We start from the raw sequence: 27,989 nt of genomic DNA on the forward strand, positions 1-27,989 counted from the left end.
GGTGGATTTGGGGAGACGCCATGGAGCCATGGCCAGAGTTAGACATGCCCAAACTTTGCCGGTAAGCCACTGCCGCATGGCGATATACAGATTAATGGAGGTGGGTTAAATTAATATGTAAGAGTTAGCCAATAAGAAGCTAGAGCTAATGGGCCAAGCAGTGATTTAAATAATATGGTTTCTGTGTGGTTATTTCAGGGCTGAGCAGCAGGGAACTAACTAGCAGCCTCCTCCAACAGATATCTCCTCTTCTTTGCTGCCTGTCCTTAAAAGTCTAGTTTTTTAAAAAAAAATTACCAGGCAACTACTTTATACAGACTTTTATCCACATTCCTGCCTTGGTGTGTGTGGGAGTCACCTGTCCTGCTTACCTTTCTTGCAGTGACTACAGATAACTTACAAATGCATAATTGTCGAATGAACGTTATTCATTTGTTGCCTATGATTGCAAACATTTCCTTGGAAACTACTGTGATTACTCTTGGTTGCACAAGGAGAGCATTAGGGGCACTGAGTTTGATAAATTGGTCAACAATACTCCCACTTCCCTCCTTCCTTACCCATCCCCTGAACTATATTGAATTTGTAATGACAGTATCTCTCCTTTTTCCAAATTGTATTATACATCCAGAAAATATACATTCTCTGGAATTGGCATGCCCATCTTACAATCTCATTTGGCCAGAGGTTTGGCTGCAATTTGTCTGCGGGCTCACATGCTCCTATGTGGGCTAGGCTGGTACTGTACGACCTTCCTACCATTGCAATCTATTGCTCATATACATTACTCAGAATGCTAAGCATAGGTCAAAAATGCTGCCAGGAAAACACTTTAACAAGGTTTCTTCTTTTTCTTGCTCATTAATTCAAAAAAGAATGCTGCATTTGATATTTTGTGTAGGGCAATGAGAAATAGGTGAACATACATGTAAACCTTTGCTTTGATGCAGGGGATCATACATTAGTGCCTGCCATACCATGGGAAGTTGTTTCTACCAGAAGATTTGGTTGAGATAGAGGGCACTAGTTCATTTGATATCATCTGGCCCAGAGTCACTTGAAGAGCAAGCTTCTGGCCCACGTCTTAGTTTCTAAGGTAATCACAAATCATTTGTGCTGACATTTAAGATCTGACAGTCAGAGTTGACCTTGGAATGAAAGCCAGGCTTCAGCGAGGATAGCCAAGTTCATTTGCATCAAGACCTGTGGCCAGACAGCAGTATGTTGGTTCAGTCAATAGACATTTATTGACAGCCTAGTATGTGCCAGGCTCTGTTATTTCTTCATAATGTTGGTCTTCTGCTGGGCTCCTGCCCTTTTTGGCTGCCTTGTTTCCTCTCCACGGGTGTTCTTTCCCCTTTATTTTCTCATGGAGTGAAGCAGCACGTTTCTTCCGATGACCCAGCCACAGATATTTACTGGTGTGACTAGAACATAGAAACACCCCCCCCCCCGCCAGCCTCTGGGAAGAAAGACGGTGAGACTCTAGCTGTGCGGTTGGGCTCCTCTAGTCGACAGATGCCAGCGCCTCTGGAAAACTCAGGTGGGGCTTGATAGCGCCGACGCAAGGACCCATCAGGCTCTGGGAAGAGCTTCTCTTCCTTGCCGGAATATTTAATTTTGAAGAGCTACCTCCAGCTGGTGAGTCAGCTGGTATGCTCGCAGATACATATTCCTGGCTCATTTGGGTGGTGGGCAGTTTCCGTCATGCCTGTGAACCTAAGTGAAATGCCTTCAGTAGATTTAATTATTGATTATTTTAGTTATTGGTTATCTGTAATTCCTACACTTAAATTCCAAGGCAGGAAGGTTGTAAATTGAAGGTCATTTTGGACTACATAGTAGGGCTGTCTGAAAAAAGAAAGCTAGTCTCCCTTTTTCCCTCCACTCTGAGTTGAAGTCAAAGGATGTGTAATCATGTGTGTTTTTCCTGGTATGCACACATGTACGTTTGTATTTTTGGTTGGGAGCCTAGCCTTTAATGGCTGAGCCGTCTCTCTAGATCCACATATGTGTGTTTGTGAGAAATGCCTTTTCAGAATTCTAAGTGAAAAAGAGAGGCAATTGAACATAAAAATAGTGACAATTATCAAACATCAGAGAAACTGAGGGTGGGATATTGATGTTGCTGTTTGTATTAGTTAGCTTTTGGTGTGCCACCCCTCAAATGTTAGAGAAAAAAATAATTGTTGAAAGCTCTATAGATTCTGTTTGTTTAAAGTAATATTTTTTTATTGGTCACATGTGGTGATATTTTGTTTATGATCTAACAACTAAGGCTTGCCTGAAGATCAGAGTGTAGAGCTAGCCATACTAGTTAGCCATAGAGGCCAGGCAGTGGTGGTGCACACCTTTAATCCCAGCACTGGGAGACAAAGGCAGACAAATCTCTGGGAGTTCAAGGCCACCCTTGGCTACACAAGATGGAATCAGTCTAAAAGAGAAACAGAACTCACACCTTTGATCCCAGCACTTGAGATCACAGGCCTTGAATTCCAGCACTAGGAAGGTAGAGACAGGAGTGATATGGCTAGGTGGAGAGAGGAATAGAAGGTAGGAGGAGACAGAAGCCACACATCCACTGAGACTTTGTAGGGACAGGATGGCCCTTTTGGTCTGGAGTAGAGATGAGAACTAGTGGCTGACTGCTCTGCTTCTCTGTTCTTTCAGCTTTCACCCCTGATAAGCAGACTCTCGGATTTTATTGTTTAGACCAATTAGAATTTGCACTACAGTCACACACCCTGGCTTTGTGTTTTCTTTAAATTGATCATGGACATGCATTGTGAGGTAGGGGACACCAACTGTGTCTTAGGGAATTTGTAAGGGCCTAAGGAAAACAATATAACACAGCGACTTTATGACCTAAGAAGAAGAAGAAACAACGTGCAGGTGAATGGTGTCAAGTCCTAGTAAGACAACTTTGAAATCCTGTTCCAAAGGAAACTTATTCATCCCTGTACAATGCTTCATTTCTGCACATCACTCTATAATCTGGAGAGAACTGGAGTCTCTCACTTGGATTTTAAAACACACACACACACACACACACACACACACACACACACACACACTTATGGGACTAATTATCAAGTGTTCCTTTGTTAGGAAATATTTATACAGCCAATTTCCAAGTACCTAGAAAAATTTTAAGGTTGAAATTACAAACCCTAACTACAATTGCCTGTCCTTGAGCATTTACAAACTGTGTTTAGCCCTGAGATCTTTGTATGAATTATTCTATTGGTTCCTGTGGCATTCTATTTTATACACATGCCTGTTTCATACAGGAAGATCTGAGATTTTAAGTGCCCAATCAGTTGTCTCACCAATGCAGCAACTGGGAAATGGACTAGAATGAGACCAACAAGCTTTGGGATGTCATCTTAATTACTGTTGTCATGAGTAAGAGAAAGTAAAAACCAAGGATAAGATGTTTGTGTATATACAACATTCATGAGGCTTCCCCTTTGGAGACACATTCATCTCTCCTAGCCAATATTGGCTGTCTCGCCAGGAGTCTTCAGAAATGGCAGGCGTCATGTCTTAGAGGAACTGAGCTCGGCAGATACCCAATACAGCCAAGGCCAACAATCATTTCTTGAAAAACATGCCATTGATGAACCAGGATAAAGAAGACCCCCGAGTCCAACATTTTCCAGATTCTGATAGGCCCATGCATCCTCCGGAAGTCTTGTTAAAATATAAGCTGAATATTACATGAGTGTGGGTTGGGCACGAGGTTCTGCATTTCTGTTAGGCGCTCAAGTGATTTTAATATCGATGGTCACCGTGCCACACCTAGAGTCACAAGGCATTAGTGAGCATCTGCTTGCTTCAATAAACTTTATGCCTTAGTTTTTCTACTCTGTAAAGTAGTGTTAATCTCGGTATCTCCGTCAAAGGACTATTATAATAAGATAAGTACTTAAGATGGAGCTTTCTCTAGGTAAATGAGATTATTTGCCACGGTGACTATTCTTTATGCCCACACACTCACCTTTTTTAGTTTTATTCTAGCTTGCAACCATAAATATCTCAAATTCCAAACTGTCCTATCTTGGCCCTTCCCCTCTGATGCTAGCACATCTGGATGACAGTGAATCCAGGCAGCCCTTACATTTCCCCAATACTCCTGAGCTATGCAGCAAGTCCAACCAGGCTGCCTCTAATCCCTGCCTTCCCCACCTTGCTGTGACTCCCTGTCACATGCTCATGGGATCTTGGGGATATTGAGAGGTGGTGGATCCTTTAAGATCCATGGGACAGAGTGGAAGGTGACTAAGTGACTGGGGCACTGTGCTTGCAGAAGTGATTAATGTATTTTAAAGAGGATCCTATTTAGTTCTTGTGACAGTGATGGAGGATTCTCATTGGCTAATAAACAAACTGCCTTGGCTCTTTGATAGGGCAGGATTTAGATAGGTGGAGTAGACAGAACAGGAAAAAGGAAGTGAGGTAGATGGTTCAGACAATTGCCCCGCCTCTCCTCTCTGGGACAGACTGCCATGCCTCTCCTCAGGGAGCCAGATGCGATGAAGCCAGCTACCAGGTCAGACATGCTGAATCTTTCCGGGTAAGACACCACTCATGGTGCTAAATGGATTATTAGATATGGGTTAGTCAAGACGTGAGTAAGAGGCTGAAACTAATGGGTCAGGCAGTGTTTCAAAGAATACAATTTGTGTGTTGTTATTTCGGGTTTTAAGCTAGCTATGGGGGAGCCAGGAGGCCGGGAGCAGGGCGGTGGGAATGCAGCCCGCAGCTCATCACTACATGACAGTAAGTTACTGGAAAGACAGAAGGAAGTAAAATGGAAAGAAGGAAGGAAGGAAGGAAGGAAGGAAGGAAGGAAGGAAGGAAGGAAGGCGGGCGTGCCTCTGAATTTATCTGGCTTCTCTTCTCACCTTGTGATTTTTTTCCATATGTACTCATTAGGGCAAGAAGCCGTCAGCAGATACTCAAGAGCTATTGGGCTTACAGCCACTAAAATGGTTCAACAAACAAAGCTCTTTTTATAGGTATTTCTTTGACTCCTTTGTTGTATAAACAGGAAATGGACTGATGCAAAGTTTCTGTGGCGTTAGGTTTTATTATCTCTAACCTAAAACCTTCTGTGCTTTCTGTAGTTCATATCTTCCTGTAACTCCTTTGATCGGGCATCTTATTGTTGCAAGAGATCTTATTGTATTTCAACCACTTAATATCTTAAGGCTTTGAATGTCAGGAAAGTTGTAGCACAGAATATAAGAAGCCATACTCTGAAGTCAGAAGATGAGTTCAAGTCTCATTCTACCATTTATTAACATTATGATATTATTACCTTCATCACTTTATTTCCTCAACCAAAATAAAAGACAATACTAATTATTTTATGAGCTTGTTAGAATGAGGTGGAAAACTCCTTGCACAACAGGTTATCATCACGCCCTACAAATAATAAATGCTTAGCAATGCTTGTGATTTCCACATTTGTATTATGCAACTGTGAGGTCAACTTCCTTCTCCATCTATCAAGGCTTATCACCATTATTAATTCATCTTCCTGCCTGTGTCACTACTCACCACAATTTCTGGTTTTCAGGCCTGTGGAATGATAGAACTAGTCTATTAGGAGAACCTCCACTCCTAGCCATCTCCAGTCTCTGATCCCACACACCAGAAATCAGTGGGGTGGGGGCTTAATGAAGGGCTTTCACTAGTCTGTCTCTGTCTATTGACTGGACCTACAATACAATAATCAAGGCATGGAATCTTGACAGAAGCCTGAGGAGAGATCACCCTGCCTCTTCTGGAACTTCTGAAGCTGCAAGGAACTCATTGAGATAGCCTCGGTGGTAGTCTTAATATCTCCATCCCCTCAATTCCAGTGTGGAAATCCTTCCCCGCAAGATGATCACATTAAGGAGGCAGGAGTCTTGGACAGATAGCAAGATCATGAGGCTTAAAACCTTTACACACATGTTATTATTATCCTCTAAAAAGCTAGAGCAAGCAGCTCCAACTTGCAAATATGTGGCTGCATTTGTTCCAGTACAGTTGCAAATGCAGCCCAATGCATTTGCAGATGACAACACCATATCACAATGACAAAAGACTGGACACCTGCACGTCTAGTCTAGAGGGATCCCTTTCCCTCTCCCTCCGCATATGGGCACAGCAAGAAAGTGCCACTTGTGCCAGAAACTAGGGTATCACAGTGTGTCAAAGATGCCAGCATCTTGCTCTTTAGTGCCCTGGTCTCCTGAACTGAGAAATGAAGTTTTGTCAAGCACAGGCCATGGACTACATAGTCTTTAGGGAGGCAGCTCTTTCCACCTACTTTTATGAGGGTTCTGGTAATTGAACCCATTTCAACAAGCTTTCACAACCAGCACCCCTGCATGCTGAGTCATCCCACAGGGATGTTATAACAGCCCGAGGAACTAAGACATTCGGCCAGTGCTGAGGTACTTTTTTTGTACATTAAATGAGAGGGGGCAGGGTCAGCTGAGAGTTGTGGGGAGAGCTGGACGGACTGCCCCCAAGAAGGACTTCCCGGGTGGACATTAATGAGCTCCACCCTCCAAGAAAACAACAAATGTCACCCTGAATCTTCCTTCAGACCCAGACCACATATCTACTCTCGCATTGCGGCACGGGGAGTTTTTTTTCTCCCATGTGCTATCTGGACACCTAGAGGTGTGGTATATACAAAAAGACCGGGACAAGTCATGATTAAAAGTTGTGTCAAGAGCCTCAGCAGGACAATGTGACCTGGGATTTGTTCTCTGCCCTAGGACCAACGTCACTGCAGTGAGCTTATGTGGGTGTCCCACTGGTGAGTAGGCAGGGTAGGTAGGAAGGGCAGTTAGTTACAAAGAGCTAGAGGTGAATCATCTGGACAAAGTCTAGAAAGACGTAGAGATGAAAAAGAAAATAGAGAATTCAATGGATCCCATGATAGCTCAGTCTAAGGGGGAGGTTGGAGAGCTGTCGTGCCTGCAAGGTGGCCTAGAAACATGGAGGGTTGGGGTAAAAGGGGTGCAGACGGTGTGGCTGTAAGTCACATAATGTTTCTGGGCCTCGGAATCTTTGTTCCCGGGGTTGTTGGAAGGCTTGCAGAAGGTTAGCTCTCCAGCTCTTGCTGGCCCTCTTCTTCATAACAGCCAGAATCTGGAAACAACCTAAATGCCCCTCAACACAAGAACGTATAAAGAAAGAGTGACACATTTGAACGTTGGAGTGCTACTCTAATGACAAAAACAAACAAACAAAACAAAAACAATGACATGGTGAAATTTGCAGGCGAAAGGATGGAACTAGAACAAAACCATCCTTATTGAGGAATCCCAGACCCAGAAAGACAAATATGGTATGTACTCACTCATAAGTGTGTATTAGACATAAAGCAAAAGATAACCTATAGTCCTATAGTCCATGACCCCAGAGAAGCTAAATAACAAGGAGAACCCTAAGAGAGACATTCATGGATTCCCAATGGGAAGGGGAAATAGACAAGATCTCTTGAGAAAATTGGGAGCTGGGAGTATGGGGGTGGGGAGGAGAGAGGGTGGAAAGGGAGGGGGAGGGTATAGGGGAAGGGAGAAGGAGAGCATGATGGAATGGGATGGCCCAGATGGGGGAAGAACAGAGAGGGAGAGCAAGGAAAGGGATATCTTGATTGAGGGAGCCATTATGGGGTTAGCAAGAAACGTGGCACTAGAGAAATTTCCCTAGGAATCCACAAGGATGACCCCAGCTAAGACCCTAAGCAACAGTGGAGAGGATGCGTGAACTGGCCTTCCCCTGTAATCAGGTTGATGAATACCTTAATTGTCACCATGGAAACTTCATCCAGCAACAGATGGAAACAGATGCAGAGATCCACAGCTAGCACTGGGCTGAGCTCCCAGAGCTTAGTTGAAGAGAGGGAGGAGTGATAATATCAGCCAAGGGTCAAGACCGTGATGGGGAAACCCACAAAACAACTGACCTGAGCTAATGGGAGCTCACTGATTCTAGACTGACAGCAGGGAAACCTGCATAAGACCAAGCTAAGCCCTCTGAATGTGGGTGGCAGGTATGTGGCTGGGGAAATCCGTGGGGCTACTGAAAATGGGGCAAGGATTTAATCCTAGTGCTTGAACTGGCTTTTTGGAGCCTATTCTCTTGGGAGGGATACCTTTCTCAGTCCAGATATAGTGGGGAGAACTTTGGTCCTGCCTCAAAGTGATGTGCCAGACCTTGTTGACTCCCCATGGGAAGGAAGCCTTACTCTCTCTGAGGAGTGGATGGAGGGAAGGTGGGGAGAAGGTGGGGAGAGCAGGATGATTGGAGGGAGAGGAAACTGGAACTGGTATGAAAATTGAGAAAAGGTTGTTTAAAAAATAAATAAGAGAAAAAGAAGTATATGCTCCTAGCTCATATCCTCTCTTCAAGTGGAAATACCACCCTGCCATGACCTTGCCAAGCTGCTGATATGACATTTCAGGACTATTAGAGCAGTCATGATGGGGACTGTCCCTTGCTTTACACCTCTGCTGAGCTGCTCTCTGAGCTGATTGGCTACCAGGGCCCTAAGTAGCAGGTAGGTTCAGAGAGCACTGGGAGAGAAGAAAGGCTGGTGCTTGGAGGAATGACTGTGATGGAGAAAGCATTGCTCTTTTCAGAGGGGAAATAAGCTGAGAGTCCCTGCTAGGAAACCAGAATCCTGGGCCTTGCACTCAGAGGGAATGTAGAAGGCTTTCTGCTGGCATCGACTTTTGTGGACTAGAGGGGAAAGGCAAGTGTGTCAGAACAGAGCGCGCAGTTTTTACTTTGAGGTAACTTTCTTTGACATTAGTTGTTGAGTCATTCAACAAACATTATTGACTGCGTAGGTTGTGCCAGACACTCATTATCTTGGGTATTTGTAAATAGCACTCTGACATTGGCTCTCCTATGGGGATTCCCCTTGTCCTTTCGCTAATGTGAATAATTAGGACTAACCCTAATTTCTTCTTCCATTTCAGACAGGCCTTAGGAAACTTCCATTTGCATTCCTTCAGCGTTGCCTGACCGGTTAGCTAGTCGCAGATAGCTAATCCTGTTGGTTAATGGGCTGAGCAGAGAGGTTCAGGTCACAGTGTCAATGCCCGGGAGCTGATTTACCTCACTGCTTGTGCACACTGGCTTTCTTCTTCCACCTCCGATGCGAATGCTCCCGACTCCCTTTAGACCTCTCCACAGTTTCTCACCTTGGCTATCTGCCATCTTGCCTGTAGTCCCTGAGCTTCAGTATCAGTTTTCATTCCTTCCCCTTCATTACCTGGTCAAGGATTGCAGCCTACAGCCTGACGGAGCCTTGTACTTCTCTAGACTGGCATCCATTACTAGTCATAATTATATATTTATTATCATTACTACTTGATCTGGTTCCTCTGAGTCGGTAAAGGTAGATTTAAGCTGCATGCCATAAAATACTTGGCTGGTTGCAGTCGAAGTGTAAGAGACTGATTCACCTCCTGCGGTGGCACAGGCCATCCAACATAGCTAGGGGTTCTGTCTTGAAACGCAGGGCGTGTTAGTCTCTTCTATCTCTGCCATCTATGGAGTATAGACTTGATTACAAGATAGCTGCTACTACTCCAGGCATTGTGTTCACATTCCTGTCAGAAAGAAGGAAGAGGAAAAGTGAGTACCAATTGATTACTATTTCTATCTTGTTGGACAGCACTGGGCCCCTGGGATACATGATCATTCCTGGTAGGAAAAGAGTTCAAAGGGATACAATTGTCTTTTGTTGTTGTTGTTGTTGTCTTCTTTTTACTTGGGATTTGCAACTTGTGTAGCAAAGGCAAACCTGAGAGAGACAGAAAAGCCTTCGAGGTAGAGCAGCCCAGTGTCCTATGCCCTTACTTCTTCAAAGCCAAAGCTAGGGAGGGGCCGTGTTGTCTCCACCTGCACAGCGTCTATTTCGTTGTAGCATACTGTTGAATGTGACATTTTGTTGGCTGTAAATGAAGGAATGATTGGATTCTTATGGAAAAGATTTCCCCCCTTGGACCTGTTGCCGGGTGAGTGGGCAGTGTCATGTGGAGGCTCACGTGTTTGAATGCTGTCTCCAGAGGATGGCCCTGTTTTGAAATATTGTAGAACCTATGGGACATGGGACCTGGATGACAGAAGTAGGTCACTATGGGCAGGCTTTAAAGTGTAGAGCTACTTCTATTTCCAGCCTGCCCTCTCTGCTTCCTTGTCCTCCATTACAGAGCCAAAGCTATACTGAGAATTTAATACTTTTAAAGGGCTGGGAGTCTGCAAAGCAACAGGAAAACACATAAGCTATGGTTAACATGAAATCCTGACAGAAAATAGGCACTCAGGGATTGGTCACACCTTTTTTTGCTACCGTTCTTCAGGTATTGACCTTGTTTGTGCTGTTTTGTTTCTGTGGGGCTCAGTCTACTCATCCCACTTTCTAGCTATGTTTCTTGTTTTCCTGGTCTCTGGACAAAATACCCGACAGAAGCAAGATGGAGGAAGAAGGGTGTATAGTGGGGTAGAGCCGGTGGCAGCAAAGTGGAAGGACTTTGTAAGGAAGGTCAAGGTAGCAGAAAGAGCAAGCTGGAAACAGAGTAGGGAGAAACTTTAAAGCCTGCCATACTGACCTGTTTCTGCAAGGCAGATCCCATGTCCCAGAATCTACGGTTCAGAAAAGCTGAGGATTAAATGTCATAACTTGTGTTCAGTTCACGTTAACCAGGAACTTTAAGGCAGTTGGCCTTATACTGTACTCTGCTCTGTGGCTTTAGGATTACATCAAAATATTTGTTTAGGGCAAAGAAAATGATGAAATGAGAAAAGGGTCTCTGGGCCTTTGTGAAGAGAAGGGAGAGTGGAAAAAGAATGATTTGGCATATTTTCCTGACTGTGAGTCTGTGCAATGGCTCTTCCCTTTTCTGCCCCGTGCTGCCCCCAAACAGCCTTGGTAGAACTGCATGCTGCACCTCCTGGTTTGTTGCTGTCGTTTTAAACAAATTGGTCAATAAATTAATTTCATAACAAAATCGCATGACTGATATGGTGGTTTGAAATAAAATGGGTCCCAGAGGGAGTGGCAGTATTAGGAGGTGTGGTCTTGTTGGAGTAGGTGTGGCCTTGTAGGAGGCAGTGTGTCACTGTGGAGGTGGGCTTTGAGATCTCATATGCTCAAGCCATGCCCTATGAAGCAGACCACTTCCTGCTGCCTGTGCAAGATGTAGAACTCTCAGCTCCCTCTCCAGCATCCCGTCTACCCGCTCACTGCCATGTCACCCCATGATGATAATGGACTGAGTCTCTGAATTCTGAGCCACTCAATTAAACTGACAAGGTAGAAAAGCCAAATGGAAGAAACAGCAAGGTAAACTGGCAGGGTGAAACCAACCAACCAAAATCTTGGTTTACACAGTCCTTGGTTCTCGACTCTTCTTCCTTCCTTCTTGGCATGGGGTCTGTGAACGCTAGACAAATCTTCTACAGTCTTGCAGCAGTGAACCAGGTAGAAAGAGGAGGCTGACAGAGCGAGCAAGCAACTGTAACAGCGCCCTCTCTCATACAGAGCCTCCTACAGCTGGCATGGTCTAACTGAGTAGTAGCAACATATTTTGTCCTATCCTCTTCAGCACGCCCCTCCACCCCCCCCCCCAGCATATCCTTTCCCTTAATCTCTTTGGGCTATAAAGTTCTAGGGGAGACAAGATGCTTTTTTGGCTTCATTTCTCACATTACATTTCTCTGGAGTAAACAGCACTTCATTTTCCTTCCTTTGGTTCCACCAAAGGCATTTAAGGAAACTGTGCCGAGGGCCGGCATTCCTGGGCTTGCTTGCTCCGTGCCTGAAGCCGACATCTTTTGTGTGCGTTTCATGGTTTATGGTAGAGTGGTTACAAATCAGCTCCCATTCTGGTAACTAAATTTTATTGACTTTTTCCAGGGCCTGTGGTGAGACTGACATGTCCCCTATTTAATTGCTTCCTCCTTCTTGACGGCAGATTGAGGAAAGCAGAGGAGATGCAGGTGGCTCCGGGGCCAGAGAACTTCAAGTGGCCTTAACTGGGTGGCTGAGTGGGGCTGGAGCAAGCGCAGGCCGGGGGATGTAACAACCTGCTGGCGGTTGTGCGCTGTGATTTTATGACTGCATTGGGGGCAATAACTGAACAGTGGGGCCTTTGGACTAATTTGAAGAATGCTTTGCATACATCCCAGCTGCTCACCATATGTCTGACCCATGCAGATGGGAGGGGCTTTCCCTGAGCTCTTGTTTCCTTCCCTGAAGTCAAGACTAACGGAGCCTTTAAGTGCCCAGCCGGGGGTGTTTTGGAGAAAGAGCGTGGGCCACAAAAGCTTCAGCTGATTTAATCATAACCCAAATACATTCTATGCTTTGCCAAATTTTTCCATTCCAATGACATTGTATCATTTTGTCCTCACAAAACCCCCAAATGTAGGCTGAGGGGGAGAATCCTCCATTCACAAATGAAGAGCCTGAGATCCAGAGAGACAATAACCAAAATAAAAGCAGATGTTAGGCCCCTTACTATGTATCAACCTCTCTTTTAAAGATTTGAGCAATACTGATTTATTTCATACTTGTGTCAGGCCAATAAAGCAGACACCATTATTATCATGCTTGAAGGAGATGAGCTCAGAGAAGTTGCTTAACTCGTCTGCGGTTGCACAGCTAATAAGGAGTGGAACTAGGGTTCAAAATCAAGTAGTCTGCCTCCAGAGACTAGGCTTCCAGACACTATACCTGCTGCCAGCCAACTTGGCATTGATGGAAGTGGAATTCACTCCAATCACCTGAAATTTATGCCTTATGGTATTTTAGATCCGGACTGTTTTCCTCTGATTTGACTTAAAGTTATTTAATTATTCACTTAAAGTTATTCAGCTAAAGATAGTCACTTAAAGTTCTTTAATTAGTCCCACTCTCCCTACTTCCCATGAAGTCGGAGGCCTATCCATTCCAAAGGAGCTGGAGAGGTTTAGAAAATTACTCCCAGATCAGGGCTTTGAAAAATAGAGGTATCTGGGGGCTAAAAAGTTTCTAAATCCTGGCAGTCCAATGCCCAGAATACATACATATTTTCTCTGCCCATTGCCTGGCAGAATGAGTGTGTTTCTCACTGGACGGATACCTCTGTGAGCATGCATACCCGCAAGTTTCATGCCTCCGGACAATAGGTCTCTCCTTGCTCTCTTGACAATGGTAAGGCGACTCTTAGCTGAAGGGAGCTCTTAGCCTGTGGTGAGTGGAACTAAATCATGTGACAGACAGGGAACCGCGTGAGTGTGAGAGTCTCTGTGGCTGCCCTGATGACTTTCTCACAAGAGACAAGTAAAAGCTTTGCTCCGCGTCCAACTTTTGGGTGTGTCTAAAAGTAGGCCAAACCCAAATTAGAATTTCGGATGAAGTTGAAAAAGCACAGGTGTGACTTGTTTTTTTTTCTTTAGTTTCCACATTAACTCTGTAGCCAGGTGAAGGCGATGGGCAGCATGAAAGAGGGAAGGCACTATAAATCGGACAGAGAACCCATAGTAAGAATGCGTGCATTAGGATTTGGAGTATAAGAACCATATTTTTGTGACAAGTAGTTTCTCATTTAATTTTTTTTTATTTTACATTACAACCCCAGTTCCTCCTCCCTCCCCTTCTCCCATCCCCATCTCTCCCCATCCCTTCCACTCCTCAGAGGGGGTAAGGCCTCCCTTGGGGAGTCAGAGAAGTCTGTCACTTGAGGCAGGACCAAAACCCTCCCCCCTGTATCAAGGCCAAGCAAAGTATCCCACCATAGGGAATGAGCTCTAAAAAGCCAGTTCATGCACCTGGTATAAGTCCTGGTCCCATTGCCAGCACCCCCAACAGATCAATCCGTATAACTATCACCCATATTCAAAGGGCATAGTTCAGTTCCAAGCAGGTTCCCCAGCTGTCAGTTAAGAGTCCATGAGTTCCACTAGCTTGGAACAGCTGTCGCTGTGGTTTTTCCCCATCATGACCTTTAACCCCCCCCCCACCATACACACACTTTGCTCATATTCCCCTCCTCCCTCAGTTCAACTGAACTCCAGGAGCTCAGCCCAGTGCTTGGCTGTGGATCTCTGTATCTGCTTCCATCAGTTATTGGATGTTGTCTACATCCAATAGAATCCTATGATGACAATTAGGGTATTCACTAATCTGACTATAGGGGAAGGCCAACTCATGCACCCTCTCCACTATTTCTAGGAATCTTAGCTGGGGTCATCCTTGTGGATTCCTGGGTATTTCCCTAGTACCAGGTTTTTTCCGAAACCCCATAGTGGTTCTGTCTATCAAGCTATTTCTTTAATTGCTCTCCCTCTCCATCTCTCCCCCACCTCAGCCATCTCAACCCCCCATGTTCCAATTCCCCTCTCCTCTTTTTGACCTCTTCCAGTTCGCCCAGGAAATCTTAGCTTTTTCCCTTTCCTGGGGCCCTCCATGTGTGTCGCTCTTAGGCTTCTCCTCTCTGCCTAGCGTCTCTGGGGTTGTGGATTGTAGCCTAGTTATCCTTTGCTTTATGCCCGATATCCACTTATGAGTGAGTACATACTATGTTCGTCTTTCTGGGTCTGGGTTACCTCACTCGGGATGTTTTTTCTGGTTCCATCCATTTGTGGGGCAACTAGTTTTAAAGGTTGAATTCTCCGCAGAAGTAGACCTTGTATCAAGGATTTGTATGCAAATAGTCTATTTGGGGGGTTGATTACAGATGAGCTGGGAGGAAGGCTGAGAGATAGAGTGCCTCTCTAGCATGTATGGGCCCTCTGTTGCACCCCTGGCACCACTTGCCCAAGCCAGCATCATTAGGGATTGGATAACTGAGCTAGGGAAGAAAAGAAAGTCGATTTGTAGTATCAGTTGTGGGCTGAAACCACTAGGCCATTGTGCTGTGGACCTCAGGTAGGTGGTGTGGGCCATGCCTTCAGATGCTACTTGAGGGACAAAGGAGGTAGGCTATTTAGCCACTATTTCGTTTTAGTCATTTTAGCCATGAGGTTGCCCTTATGAATCCCAACTCACCAGCACTCAGGTCTCTGCCACTTATTACCTGAAAGGACCGTGTTTGCTCAGAGTGAAAAGGTATGAGCTTGCATGGGCACAGTGACTGTCCATGGGCAAAGCACTGCTGTTATCTGATTGACAGATAAGCAAGTTTCCATGAAAGCAGGAGGTGGGGAAAGACAGTATATTCCAATTAGAACTCTCAGTTTTAAGTGAAAAAAATCCCAAATCAACATAGCCCAAGAAAGAAAAAGTAATTTGTGTGAGTCGTAAAACTCTAGAAGTTCAGGGTAAAGTGGCCCTGAGCATAGCCAGCTCCAGCTGGCCATTGGTTTGGACTTGCCCCCTTATGTGTGCTTAGTCTAGGACTCTGGCTTCCCCAATCTTTGTGTGTAAAATAAACACACAACGAATGCTATATTGAGGCTCTGTCTTCTGTATACCCCTCATTCCTCTCTCTTTCGTCTTGATCTTTTTCTCTGGATGTCTAAGAGGAGCAGAAAAGATGGTACCTCTAGGCTTCCGCGACCCTTCTTCCTCCTGAGCTCAGAGTAAAAGAGCCTTTTCCCCTAAGGTACTTGGTTAAAAATCTTAGCGAACAAAGGAGACGAAGTCAGTATAATGAAGAGATAGCCAGTTTTCAGGTTCATCTGAGTCCTGTTCACAATAATTGGGACATGGCATCAACCTAAGAAGTCGTCAGTGGTGATTTGGTAGGTGACGACTTGACGACAGAAAGGGCAGTGCAGACACATGTCACAACACCGGGCAGCCTTACAAAGAAAGGAATGCTGACATTTGCAACAACAGCCTGAACAGAACAAGAGGACATTGGGTTTCGTGAAAATAAGTCACACATAGGAAGTCAAATGCCATGTGATTACACTTAAGTGTGAAATATGGAAAGGTTGACCTCACAGAAGCAAGAAGTGAGACCAGGAGCTGTCAGGGAGAAGGCTTGAGAAAATGTTAGTCTAAGGATTCAAAAGTTTCCTAGGAAGAAGAAAGTTGAGATCTATTGTAAACATAGTGGCTACAGTTAATAGCCAGCATTCCTGAAAACTGACGAGTGGGTAGATATGAAGGGTTTACTACCAAAGAAAGTGACAAGTAGGCTAATTCATATGTTAACTCTCTGGATCTTACCATTCTATAATGTATGCTGCATATGGTAATAAGCGTGCATAACTTGCTTATCAAATTAAAATATGTATGTATACACATGAGTGAAAAGAAAGACTGTTAAAAAGCCTTTGGATTTCAGTCCGGTGCTCCAATGTGGGGCTCAGTCATTTTCTTCATCTCTCGCCAGGTGGAGGTTCTATGGTGATATGCAAGAAATTCATCAGTATGGCTATAGGAACTGGCCTTTTCAGGCTCCCTCTCCTCAGCTGCCCAAGGAACTAGCTGGGGGCGTCTCCCTGGAAATCCGGGAACCCCTCTAGAGTCAAGTCTCTTGACAACCTTCTGCATGGACGGGCTCTGTGGGAGCCTTCTCAGCTTGGTTGATCACCTTCCTGGACCTGGGGGTAGTTGGGAGGACCTTGGTCTTAACATAGAGTAGGGAACCCCGATGGCTCCTTGGCCTGGAGAGGGAGGGAGGGGGGGTATGGGTGGAGGGGAGGGAAGGGAAGGGGAGGAGGAGGGGGGGGAGATGGAAATTTTTAAATATAAAAAAATAAACCATTAAAAAAAGAAAAAAAGCCTTTGGATTGGTTTAATGTGGGTCAGACACTCATCCTTCTTCCAATTGACATGGAAAGAAAGAGAACTCTGGTCATGTGTTGTGTTGAAGAAGATGCTACCATTCTGCTCCAACAACCTAGCTCATAAGCTGAGTATCTATGCTGGAAGGAGAGATGCTTCTCCAACAGCAGCCTTTTCTTTCTGGGGATACATTCCAAGACACCTAGCGGATGCCCAAGGCCATGGATAATACTGAACTTGATTGTGTTTAACATAGTCATACTTATTATAAAGTTGAAATTCTTGGCTCTTTATTTTATATTTTGGTGTTTTGAGACAGGATCTCTCTACATAATCCTGGCTGTTCTGAAACTCACTATGCAGATGAGGCTGGCCTCAAACTCACAGAGATCTGCTTGCCTCTACCTCTCGAGTTCTGGGATTGAAGGCATGTGCTACCACGCCTGGCTTTGATAAAATTTAATTTTCGAATTAGGCACAGTAAGAGACTAGCAGCTAATAATAGAGGAGACTGGTTGAAACTATATGCTGTATTGAAAATATGAGGATGTGTTCACTGCATCTCAAAATACCCTACTGTACCTCGTGTTTTCACTTCAATGAAGAACTGTCCCCTTTGTCTTTCTTCTTCCCAGTTGGTAGCACCACTGAGATTTGGGGCCATTATTAAGTCAGTGAGGGTCATTATAAGCAGGGAGCTACTGTGACAGCTTTTGTGGTAACCAGGATGGCTGCTGACCATGGGGCCGTGGCACATGCAGTATGAATATACTAAACAGAGGTATTGCTCATGTCCTGAGGGAGACATGGACTTTATCAAGGTATTCAGAATGTTATACAGCTTCAAATTTGCGAGTTGCTTATTTATCTGTTGGCGTTTCCACTTGATGTGTTGGGTCTGCGGTTTAGTGTGTGTGAGAGAATCTAAGGAAAGCAAACTTTTGGATAACAGAGAACTACTGTAGTTGCTGAAAAAAGTGAGATTTCAAAGGAATAGACATATCGAGGCCCTGCTTTGTGGCCGGTTTCGATGGCACAGATTTCAAGCCAGCAACATGGTGTCACGAGACATGGAATGAAAGGTTTGCACAACCGGCCTTTGTAAGTCAGGGAAAACTGGCTCCGGCATACAACTGGGCAGTTATCCACAGAGACTGTCCCTAGGCAGATGGTGTGTATGGTCCCTACACCTGCAGAAGACCACAGTCTACCTTGTAGAGCCTTAGTTACCCTGAAGACTCAGTTTAAGAACTGGCAGAGCCGGATGTTTTGTCTGGATTATAGGATGCTTGGCCGGCCTCGTATATCAACGCAAGTGACCTGCTGCCCCCAGCCCACCCCACTCACTTTGCATGCATCACCAGCAAATACTTAACTGGCCATTTGATGCTATAAAATGATGCTTAACAACGTGCACCTGTGCACTGTGCCAGTCCTGGGAAGGGAGGGATCCTACTGGCTTTGCTCAGTGCTCTATTCCCGGAGGCCAGAAGAGAGCTCGGGGAAACTACCCAGACACTCCATATGGTTACGTGAACCCTGCTTTGTCTGTGGAGTTTGATGCGTTCCCCCAGGTTAGAAATGCACCCACTTGGCAAACAAACCTTCCCTGCCTCTGTGATATCTCGGGTGAGTCCACTTGGTATCTCACAGTTGCTGTCAGAGGCGCTCCAAACTTTCTCATGGTAATCCTGGGAGGGGCCAGTTGCTGATTGACATCCTCGGTCCATAGGCTACGAGGAAAATGTACCATTGGGCCTTTGGTCCTGTCGGGGCTCCATTGTTCCTTGAGTTCCCTGAATTGATGGTGCTTGTGGGTTTTGGTCAGGAGAGTTGCTCTACGTTCCCAGGGGCTCTTCCCACATAGAAGTAGACGAGGATGCATCCTTTCATTAAGTCCCAGAGCCTGTTGTGGCTTGTCTGATTAGAGTCTCCTTACACACTGGGACAGAGAACTTTCTGCCTTTGCAGTTCTTTTGTTTCAGGATAAAAAAAAAAAACCCTAGCTAGGAAGCTGCAAGGTTGAGAAGTTGTTAAACACACACACACACACACACACACAGTCACACACACATACACACACACACACACACACAGTCACACTGATCCAGATTTGCTGATAACAGGAGAATGGGAAGACCTGAAGCTGAGGGAGTGTTTCAAGGTCAAAGGCAAGGAGGGGCCGGCGGTGGTGGCGCTGGAAAAGCTGAATAGACAACAGTTGAATGCATTATTTAGTGTGTTCCACATCGCAAAGCCAAGAATGGTTCCTTCGCACCAGAAGATTTGATGTATCAGGCTGGCTGGCTCCGCAGAGGCCACCCCCCAGTCTCCTCCTGACTTCATGGAGACATGGTTGTCTAGGTGACAACTGTCAAGCAAGAAGCTGCAAGCTGAAGAATAAAATCGCCTCAGCTAATAGAGCAGCGTGCTATTATGTACCTGAAGGTTTAACTGCTATATTAGCCTGAAAGACTCATTTGGAGGGGCAGAAGGAGTTGGCTTTTCCCTGGGCTACGTCAGTGAATTCAATTTCTATTGAAGAGAGACCAGCATTTTAAAAACCGCTGTGTGTGGAGCTTCGAGTCCTTTTCTTCTTTCGGCGAGAAATGATTTAATAATGAACTTACAACTGCAGGGCCTCTAGTCAGCTCCTCGGAGCCCTGGAAGAGGGAAGAGGCAGTGTGCAGGGGCCAGGGGCTGGCAGGCTCCATCCCTGTTCTATTCTTGCTCAGGCCTGGGCTCCCTGACTGAGGTTATCCCAGAGCAACTTGGTTTAGACACGTGGAGAGCCTGAGTGATAATTTTCTTGCCTCCCAAGATTGCCGGCTGCCTCTAATTAACGGTTGTGAATTCCTTAGATAGGGTTGTTATCAGATGGAAAGGGGCTAATTGTACCGGTCACAATAGTTAACCTCTTCCAGAAGGAAGAGAGAGAGAGAGAGAGAGAGAGAGAGAGTGTGTGTGTGTGTGTGTGTATGTGTGTGTGTGTGTGTGTGCCCGCGCGCACATAGATGTACGAGAGCATGCTTTCGTTCTTTCTGCAAATGAGGCAGAAAAGCTTGAGAATCATTGAAATCCTCTGGCATCAAGACACCAGAAAATGGAAGACTGAATTCACTGAGACTTTTTCCGCAAGTCCAGTGGCCAGCATTTACTGGATGCTTTATAGAGCTAAGCTCTTTACACGTTTCGTCATGTTTAACTCTTACTGTTCCTGAGTCTTCATTGGGATAATTTCCATTGATCCCTGCTTTGAACTACAAATAGTCTCAGCCCTGTTTCCTTGTGACTCAGGTAGCTTAACTCCAAATTGCCTACGTACCTTTAGAGGCAACTCTGCACAGACAAACCCATGACGTCTTCTACTGCGTTCTGGAAGGTGCTGGGGTCTGGAGTGGCAGTGGCAGGTGATGTGAAAATGCTCCCATGGAGAAATTCTGTCTGAAAAAAAAAAGAAATTTGGTCTGTAAAGGGAATTAAATCAATGCAATCTAATTGAAACTGTAAGGAAAATGGTAATAATAACTATTTGGTAGTCCTTCTCATGTGCCAAGCCTACTTCTGAGTGCTGGAAGCAAGTTCGTGAAGAAAGAACTATGCTTATTTCTGTTCTAGAGAGGAAAAACTAACAGATAGAAGGTGAGAGTACCTTCCCAGGGTTGTACAATTCGTATATGGCTTACACAACCCAGGACTCTAAAGCTTACTGGCTTACAGAGACGTGGGTTATTACTGAGCTTCTTTCATGGTTTCTATAGGCTGGGGATTAAGGAGTGGCCCAGTCAGATGTTTTGTGACTTAGCTTCTCACATGAGATTTCACTTATGTGTCAACTGTGATTGTCCTCTTCCAATTTGATGTACTCACATGATTGACAAAGTAGGTGCAAGTTGGCCAGGGCTAAGCTCTTCACAATATGGCTTCATTGTACAGTTCTATTTGAATGTCCTCAGAACATGGCAGCCTGCTCACCTAGCTACAGGTCCAAGAGACCAAAGGAGAAGAAGATAGAGGATTGTCATATCTTAAAAGGAAGTAATACTCTGTCAGGACTTCTACGTGCTCCTGGACAGACACACCAAACTCTGATTTAATCTCTGCTCAAATGTCTCATGTGTTGAATATGATAAACTCCTTAGCATTTACTTAGATCTATTGTTTCATGTGGTGGGATCCAAGGGCTTAAAAGTTTATGAAATGATGTATGCCTGAAGCTGGAGACAGCTTGGTGAGGAAGAATGCCTGACCTGTAAGCATGAGGACCTGAATCCACGATACTAACTAGCACCCATGTAAAAGGCTGGGGGTCGGCAAAGACAGGGGAATCCTTTGAACTTCCTGCCAGCAAGCCTAGTTCTGGGTTCAGTGAGAGACTTTGTCCCGAAGGAACAAAGTAGAGGTGTGCAGCATATGCTGGTTCGAATGAGTGTGCTTGTTATATATGGGTTCGTATATTTGAATACATGGGCTCCAGTTGGTGGGTGTTCGGGGAGGATTAGGAATTGAAGCCTTGTAGGCAGTTTTCCTGTCCCGAATTCACTCACAAATAAATGCTCCTAGGCTTATATTAATTATAAATGCTTGTCCAATAGTTCAGGCTTATTATTAACTAGCTCTTACATTTTAAGTTAACCTGCATTCGTTATTTACATTCTGCCACGTGGTGGTACCTTTACTAGGATGGCACATTCATCTCCTGCCCCCTCTGCATCTAGCTGGTGACTCTAGACTCTGCCCTTCTTCCTCCCAGTATTCTCCTAGTCTGGTTCTTCTGCCTAACCTTATTCTGTTCAGCTATTGGCCAGTCAGCTTCTTTACTAAACCAATCACAATAACATATATTCATACAGTAGAAAGGAGTATTCCACAGCAAAGCCTTGCTGAAGGAAGTAGTGGGCTTTGAGGTTTCAAAATACTCAAGCCAGTTTGAGTTTGCTGTCTGCTTCCCACTTGTAGGTAAAGATGTGAGCTCTCAGCTGCTGCTCCATCAACCTACCCCAGTGTCCTGGCTCCACCATCATGGACTCTAATCCTCTGGAATTGTAATCCCAGTTCAACTCTTTCATAAGTTTCATTGGTTATAGTGTTTTATCACAGCAACAGAAAAGTAACTTAATACACAGCAATGACACCCAGCAAAACATCCTTTGGTTTCTGCATGTGTGGACATGGTAGAACATATCCATACACACATATGAATATGTGACAAAATTAACACACATATACACATGCATGCACTCACATACACGAGATGGTGTGTTTGATATCTTAGATGTTCTATGGCTCTATACTAAATGGTAGTTTTTGAGGAGGAGATGATAAGGAAGTAGGGAGACCTTTAAGTTGCTTGGTGTTTAAAGCAAAGTACCAAAAACCTTGGTGATCTTTGCCCAGGCACATGTCCTGCTCTGGGAATCATATGGGTACAAAGCATATTGAGTTAGAGTTTCTGGCCTATGAGCAGGCCTGTTGATCACATGCAGAAGGAAGCTGCCAGCATCATTTTTAGCAGATGAACTGTGATTATTTTTTCCTCTTATGTGTTTTCTGCTGTGTGTATTAGGACTCTCAAAGCCAGTGATGGATAAGTAGATTTTCAATGACAATTTAAGATGTTTGGGTGGAAATAACTATGGATTTTAAAAACTCGATAGTTTATAGCATCTTAATTTGTACTGTATTGGATACCTTGCTAGAAACGGACAGAAAGAGATAAACCAAACTACATGGTCTCTGCTCTTTCGGTGTTTATAGGAATCGGATATTAATCAAATAATAGTACAAATTAATACATAATCACAAATTGATAGAAGTGCCATAAAGGAAAGGATGTAGCATTAGGACAGTAATAACCGGAAGCAATGATAAAGTGGTGCTTTAATTGAGATCTGAAAGCTGAATTTGTTTAAAAGCACAAACAAAAAGGAAGCATGTTCAAAGCAGAGAAAAGAACATGCAAACCATGTTTTTGTAGCAGAAAGGAATCTATGAGGCTGAAGCAAAGGAAGCAAATAAGTATAGTGTGAGAGGGGAGTAGACAGCTTGCCAGGGACAAGGTCATGCAGGCCCTACAGCCGTGTTAAATATGCTAGTCATCATTTTTGAACAAGGAAAGGTCTTACAAAGGTTTTAGAGAAACACAGCTACATGAGCAGACTGTGCTTTGAAAACATCCACATCAGAACATGGATACCAGATTAGATCAGGAAAAACTCAAAGCAAGACAGTAGTAACTGGAATCTGTTCTAGGTATGAGGAGCTACTGCTTTGGATCACAGTGCTGGCAGTGGAAAGAGGGAGAAGAGAGTGGCCTGAAATGAACAAGTTCTTATGAGTGTAAGGTAAAAGCAAGTATCACATCTCAGGTGGGAGGTAAGGGTGTGAGAGGAAACTCGGGGTTCTACAAGGCAACGGGGAAAAAATTTTATGTGAAAGACAACTTGGGCAGAGATAGCTCAGACCTGGTCTGCAGAAGGAAAGCAGGTGAGTATAGGAGATGTGTGAGCGGTGGCCATTGTCCCTAAGAGGCATTGCCAGTCCTCTGTAAGGTTATGTGCTGTAAGGACCTCACACAAATAACAAGTCTCAAGAAAGTACCCTTAGCTCAATTTTATACAAAAAAAAGCAAATAGCAGTTCCAACGATCAGAATGAGTATTCTGTCCACCAACAGCAACACTATGTCACCGAGTGCTCCTTGTAGACCATTATTGAGTTTAAAAATAATTCTTCAACCTTTGAAAATATAGTATGTGAAACAGAATATATTGCATCAAAGGTGTGTTTCCAGGTGGGGACTCTAAGGGTAGCCAGTTCTCGAGAGTAACTCTAGTCTGCATATCTTTTAAATGATATTTTCCTTAAAAATTATGAGTAGATCTGTGTCAGCACTTATAACAAAATGCTGTGGGTGAAGTGGCTTAAAAGATTTCTCACAGTTCTGGAAGCAAAGATATCCAAGGTCAAGGTACTGATAGTTTCAGTTTTTTTTTTTTTTTTTGGAAAGGATCCTCTGCCTGGTTTGTAGATAGCTGTTCTCTGCCTGTACATTAGCATTAGCAGGACTTCTTGTGGTCTCATTGAGAGAGAAAGAGCTGATACCTCTCATTTACTCATCAAAACAGTAACCCTATAGTGAGTACAGACCTCATCTAAGTTGAATTAGCCTACTAGAAGCCTTACTAATTGCCCCAATCACATTGTGGGTTAAGATGTCAATATACGAACTAGAAAGGGACAAAGACTTAGTCATAGCTGCAGGTATTTAAATGATAAGATCATGAATCAAATGAAATGAATGAAGGTGAGAAAGAATGAATATAGGAATTTGGTTTTGAAGGCAGCATCTCAAGCTAGTATGGGAAATTATGGCCTGTTGAGTAAGTATGTTGAGACAACTGGTTAGCCATCTGGAAAAACAGAATTCAATCTAGTCACCATATCATGAAGTCGAAAAACATTAAAAGTTGATCCAAAATTCAAATGCCAAATGATAAAACCTTAAAAATTATTAGAGAAGAACATGGAAAAGTTCCTGTATTACTTTGGAGTAAGTGGGCCTTTCCAAGTATGACTTGAAGCTCAGACCCAACAAAAGAAAGGCTTGGTAAGTTTAGCTACATAAAAATCACAGTAGATTTTTGTTTGTTTGTTTTTTTTTTGTTGTTGTTGTTTTGTTTTTCGAGACAGGGTTTCTCTGTGCTGAAAATGATGCTCAACTGAACTCATGTGAGAAACATAAGCTAAATGTGCCAATATATCATCTATTTTTAACTATCAGATTTGCAAACCAACTCACTACCTATTGGCAAAAGTAGAAAACATAAGCACACTTATATCCTTTTTTTTTTTGTTTTTCTAGGCAATATTTTTCTGTGGCTTTGGAGTCTGTCCTGAAACTAGCTCTTGTAGACCAGGCTGGCCTCAAACTCACAGAGATCTGTCTGCCTCTGCCTCCCGAGTACTGGAATTAAAGGTGTGTGCCACCACCATGACACTTGTATCCTAATTGTGGGACTATATATTTTGTGTGACACCTCAGGATACAACATTTGTCAGAAGTCCTCAAAATTACAAGTGTTCGTTTTATTTTGCCCAGATACTTAATTTTGGGATTTTGACTGTAGAAATAGTTGCCTTCTTATGAAACAATGTACACATGATGCTACTCATTGCAACAGGATTAGATAAAGTTTAAGATTGAGAATAACCGAAGAGAAGCCTAGCTAACTAAATTACAATGTATCTTTTCAGTCTCTATAAAAACAAGTGAGGGAGATCTCCATCTACTGATATGGAAAGATACTTTAAAATAAAAAAAATGCAACAGACAATTTTCTTTTTGTTGTTTTTAGGGAGTAAAATTGACATTTATACTCATATTTATTTACATATGTCTAAAGAAATTAGAGGCGGATTCTATGCTATACATTTTTCACATTTCTGCAGATGTGATGTGGGGATATCTTTCGTTGTATGGAACTATAGAACGATAACTTTCCTAGAAAGATAACTATCCATAGTATTTTCTTCTTGGTGGTATATAGAATAATGATGACTCTCAAAACTGATGCCATCATAGATATGATGAAATGTTACCTACTATGAAGAGAGACCATGGAATGATGAGGAGGATTCTTTTTCTTTGTGTGCTTTGTGATGGTTTGCATTTAAGTCTTGTGAATTTATTTTTCTTACAAACTGAATATTTAATAGTATTTTAAAATATAATAATGGTATTTGTAAAATAAGATGATAATTCTATCTATCATCAATCTATTTGTCTATCTCCTGTCTGCCTGTCATCTGTATACAGTAAATTAGTTCCTAGTGTCTGATACCTCTTGTAGTATTGTTCTAAGAGTCTCACTCTTACATGATTAAAATGTAACACGACCTAGCCTACAATTGGTGCATGCTAGTTGATGAGACGTCAGTGGGCTGTGCAGACCACAGTCCTCTTGGAGAGCTATGGGCTCCTTACTATCATTCTTAGTTTGGCCAGCAGACAGGATGTGTTGATTTTAGAGTCCTGAATGAAGCAGCTTTAGTTTGGGAAGTAGAGAGACATTGCATCGTCATAAAGACTCGTGAGCAGTGAGACTCACTGTCAAGTTGCCTTGTACAACATATTACATATTCTCCCAGGTCTAGAAAAATCCCTGGATGCCTAGAAAAAGCACAGAACTGAACTAGGACCTTGCTTTTTTTTTTTAACCATTGTCTCTTTTCAAAAGAAGAAGAGAGATAAATTCTGAATCATCTAGGCATCTACTTTAGTGGTATGAACAAAAATACTAGTCTTCTTCTCCACCCCCAAAACCTTTATTGGCCTCTTATGGATTAAACTGAGTTTCTGGGTGCTACTTTTGGATTTTAACGTTCCCCCAGAGGTTCACACATTAAAAGGGTGCTGTCATTTAAATCTTGTGCTTTCACAAAGGATCATGTATTAAAGCTTTGGTCCCACTGGTACTTTGGGGAGGTGGTAAGAACTCTAGGGCCTGCTGAGAGCTTTTAGGCCCCTGGGAGTGCATTTTTGAAGGGGACTATTTGGTCCTGATCTTCCTCTCCTTTATTCCCTTTCAGACCCCCTTAAGATGAGCAGATTTTTTCCTGCCACACAATCAACTGAAGATGCTTCTTTGCTACAGACCTCAAAAGACAAATTAATTGATCACAGATTGGACATTTCAAAACTGTGAGTCAAAATAACTTTTTATATTTACTTCAGGTATTTATTGTAAGAGAAAGCTGCCATACTAGATATGATGCCAGCAATAAACAGTCCATGCTATTAGCAACCCATGTTATAGGAAGGGTCTGATGTAGTATTCTGAATTATGTTCCAAGTATTTTTTTAATATAAAATAGAACAGGAAAAAATACTAGCAGATCTATGTTTTAGTGAATGGAAATGTATGTAACACCCTGGAAGGACCTAGGTCAGGGTCAAGGGACCAGGATTTTAGTTCTTTAGTAAAGCACTGAATGATTTCTGATTACGTGTTTAGTGGCTCTTTCTCTAAGTTTTCCTATCTGAAAAACAAATGCAATCATCTATTTTGTTCTTTTTTTAAAGGGCTGCCATGAGAAGAAATGGCAAAGCTTTTCTGAAGACACTGAAGCAAACCTGGCAAATGCTGCAGACGGAAACAAGGCTCCATTTTTGCCTTCATTGAAAGGAGAATCAACATTTGTGTTGAGACATTTGACAGAGAGTAGCTGTGCCTCAGCCAAAGGCCTTTCCCAATTTGATCGTGCGGTAGTTAGGAAACCTTTTGAACAATGACACTTGGAAGAATGGAGACTGTAAGCCTGTCATCTGATGAAGAAACAGTGACAGCCAAATGCCCTTTACCAAGTACCATTATACTGTTCGTGCCTCAGCATTCTCTCAACTGTCCCCTAGGTAGCTGTCAGCATTAGCATACTTGTGTTTCATATAGAGAGTCTAAAGTCTGTAGCTGAGCTCCGACATATACTCTTCCCTTGTTCTGGCCAATACTTTCTCTCCTATTCTCTGAATTGCTCTCAATAGTGGATTTCAGAAACCTTAGCAATCTGAGGGTCTGGGCAACTGAGGTAGAGCATAGAGAGAAAGAAGACAGAGAGAATGAATGCAGGAGCATTTTCTACCTCTAACATAGGCTAATAACACATGTATACGAGGACATATGGTGACCATCTGGAAAGGAAACTACTTACGTCACTGCTGAAATTCAGACCAATAATGCAGTCAGTTTAGAAAGAATTGTAATGCCCTAGTCTCCTAAAAGCTTTCCTTCTGAGAGAATGCCCTTGGCAAACCATGATTAAGAGCAGCAGTATATTTGTTGGCACACAAAATGAAATGTCAGTTGATATATGGGGCTGTGATACTCCTTGACCTTAATTGTCTTCTGGAACATTGTGTCCTAATCCTCCCATGGATGTCACTGTTAATGATCTGGCCATGCAAGCTTATACAAACAAAAGGGACATCCCACAAAGGGATCAACGACATTTCCATCAATCAGGTGCCCTGAAGGATGCGCCAGATAAACAGTTCCAGCTGGTGGTAAGTAGAGATAGACCAGGGATAAACCAACTGTAGTCCTTGGTGAAATCTGGTTCCTGACCTGCTCTTACAAATAAAGTTTTGCTGAAACATAGCATGCTTGTTTTTTAATGTATTGTTTGCTTTTTCTTACCACTGTAAATGACACAGACTGTATGATCTGCAGAACCTAAAATATTCGTGATAT

At 43.5% G+C, this 27,989-nt stretch overlaps 1 long non-coding RNA gene across 1 annotated transcript; it reads left to right on the forward strand.

The window, feature by feature from the left end:
• LOC119805123 lies at positions 1-27,896 on the forward strand. Its single transcript, XR_005283872.1, has 4 exons — positions 1-61; positions 22,994-23,085; positions 26,332-26,443; positions 26,825-27,896. It is a non-coding gene; the product is annotated as an uncharacterized LOC119805123 (long non-coding RNA).
• The last annotated feature ends 93 nt before the right edge of the window (positions 27,897-27,989 follow it).

This window comes from Arvicola amphibius, chromosome X (genome assembly GCF_903992535.2).
Source record: "Arvicola amphibius chromosome X, mArvAmp1.2, whole genome shotgun sequence".
Taxonomy (NCBI): domain Eukaryota; kingdom Metazoa; phylum Chordata; class Mammalia; order Rodentia; family Cricetidae; genus Arvicola; species Arvicola amphibius.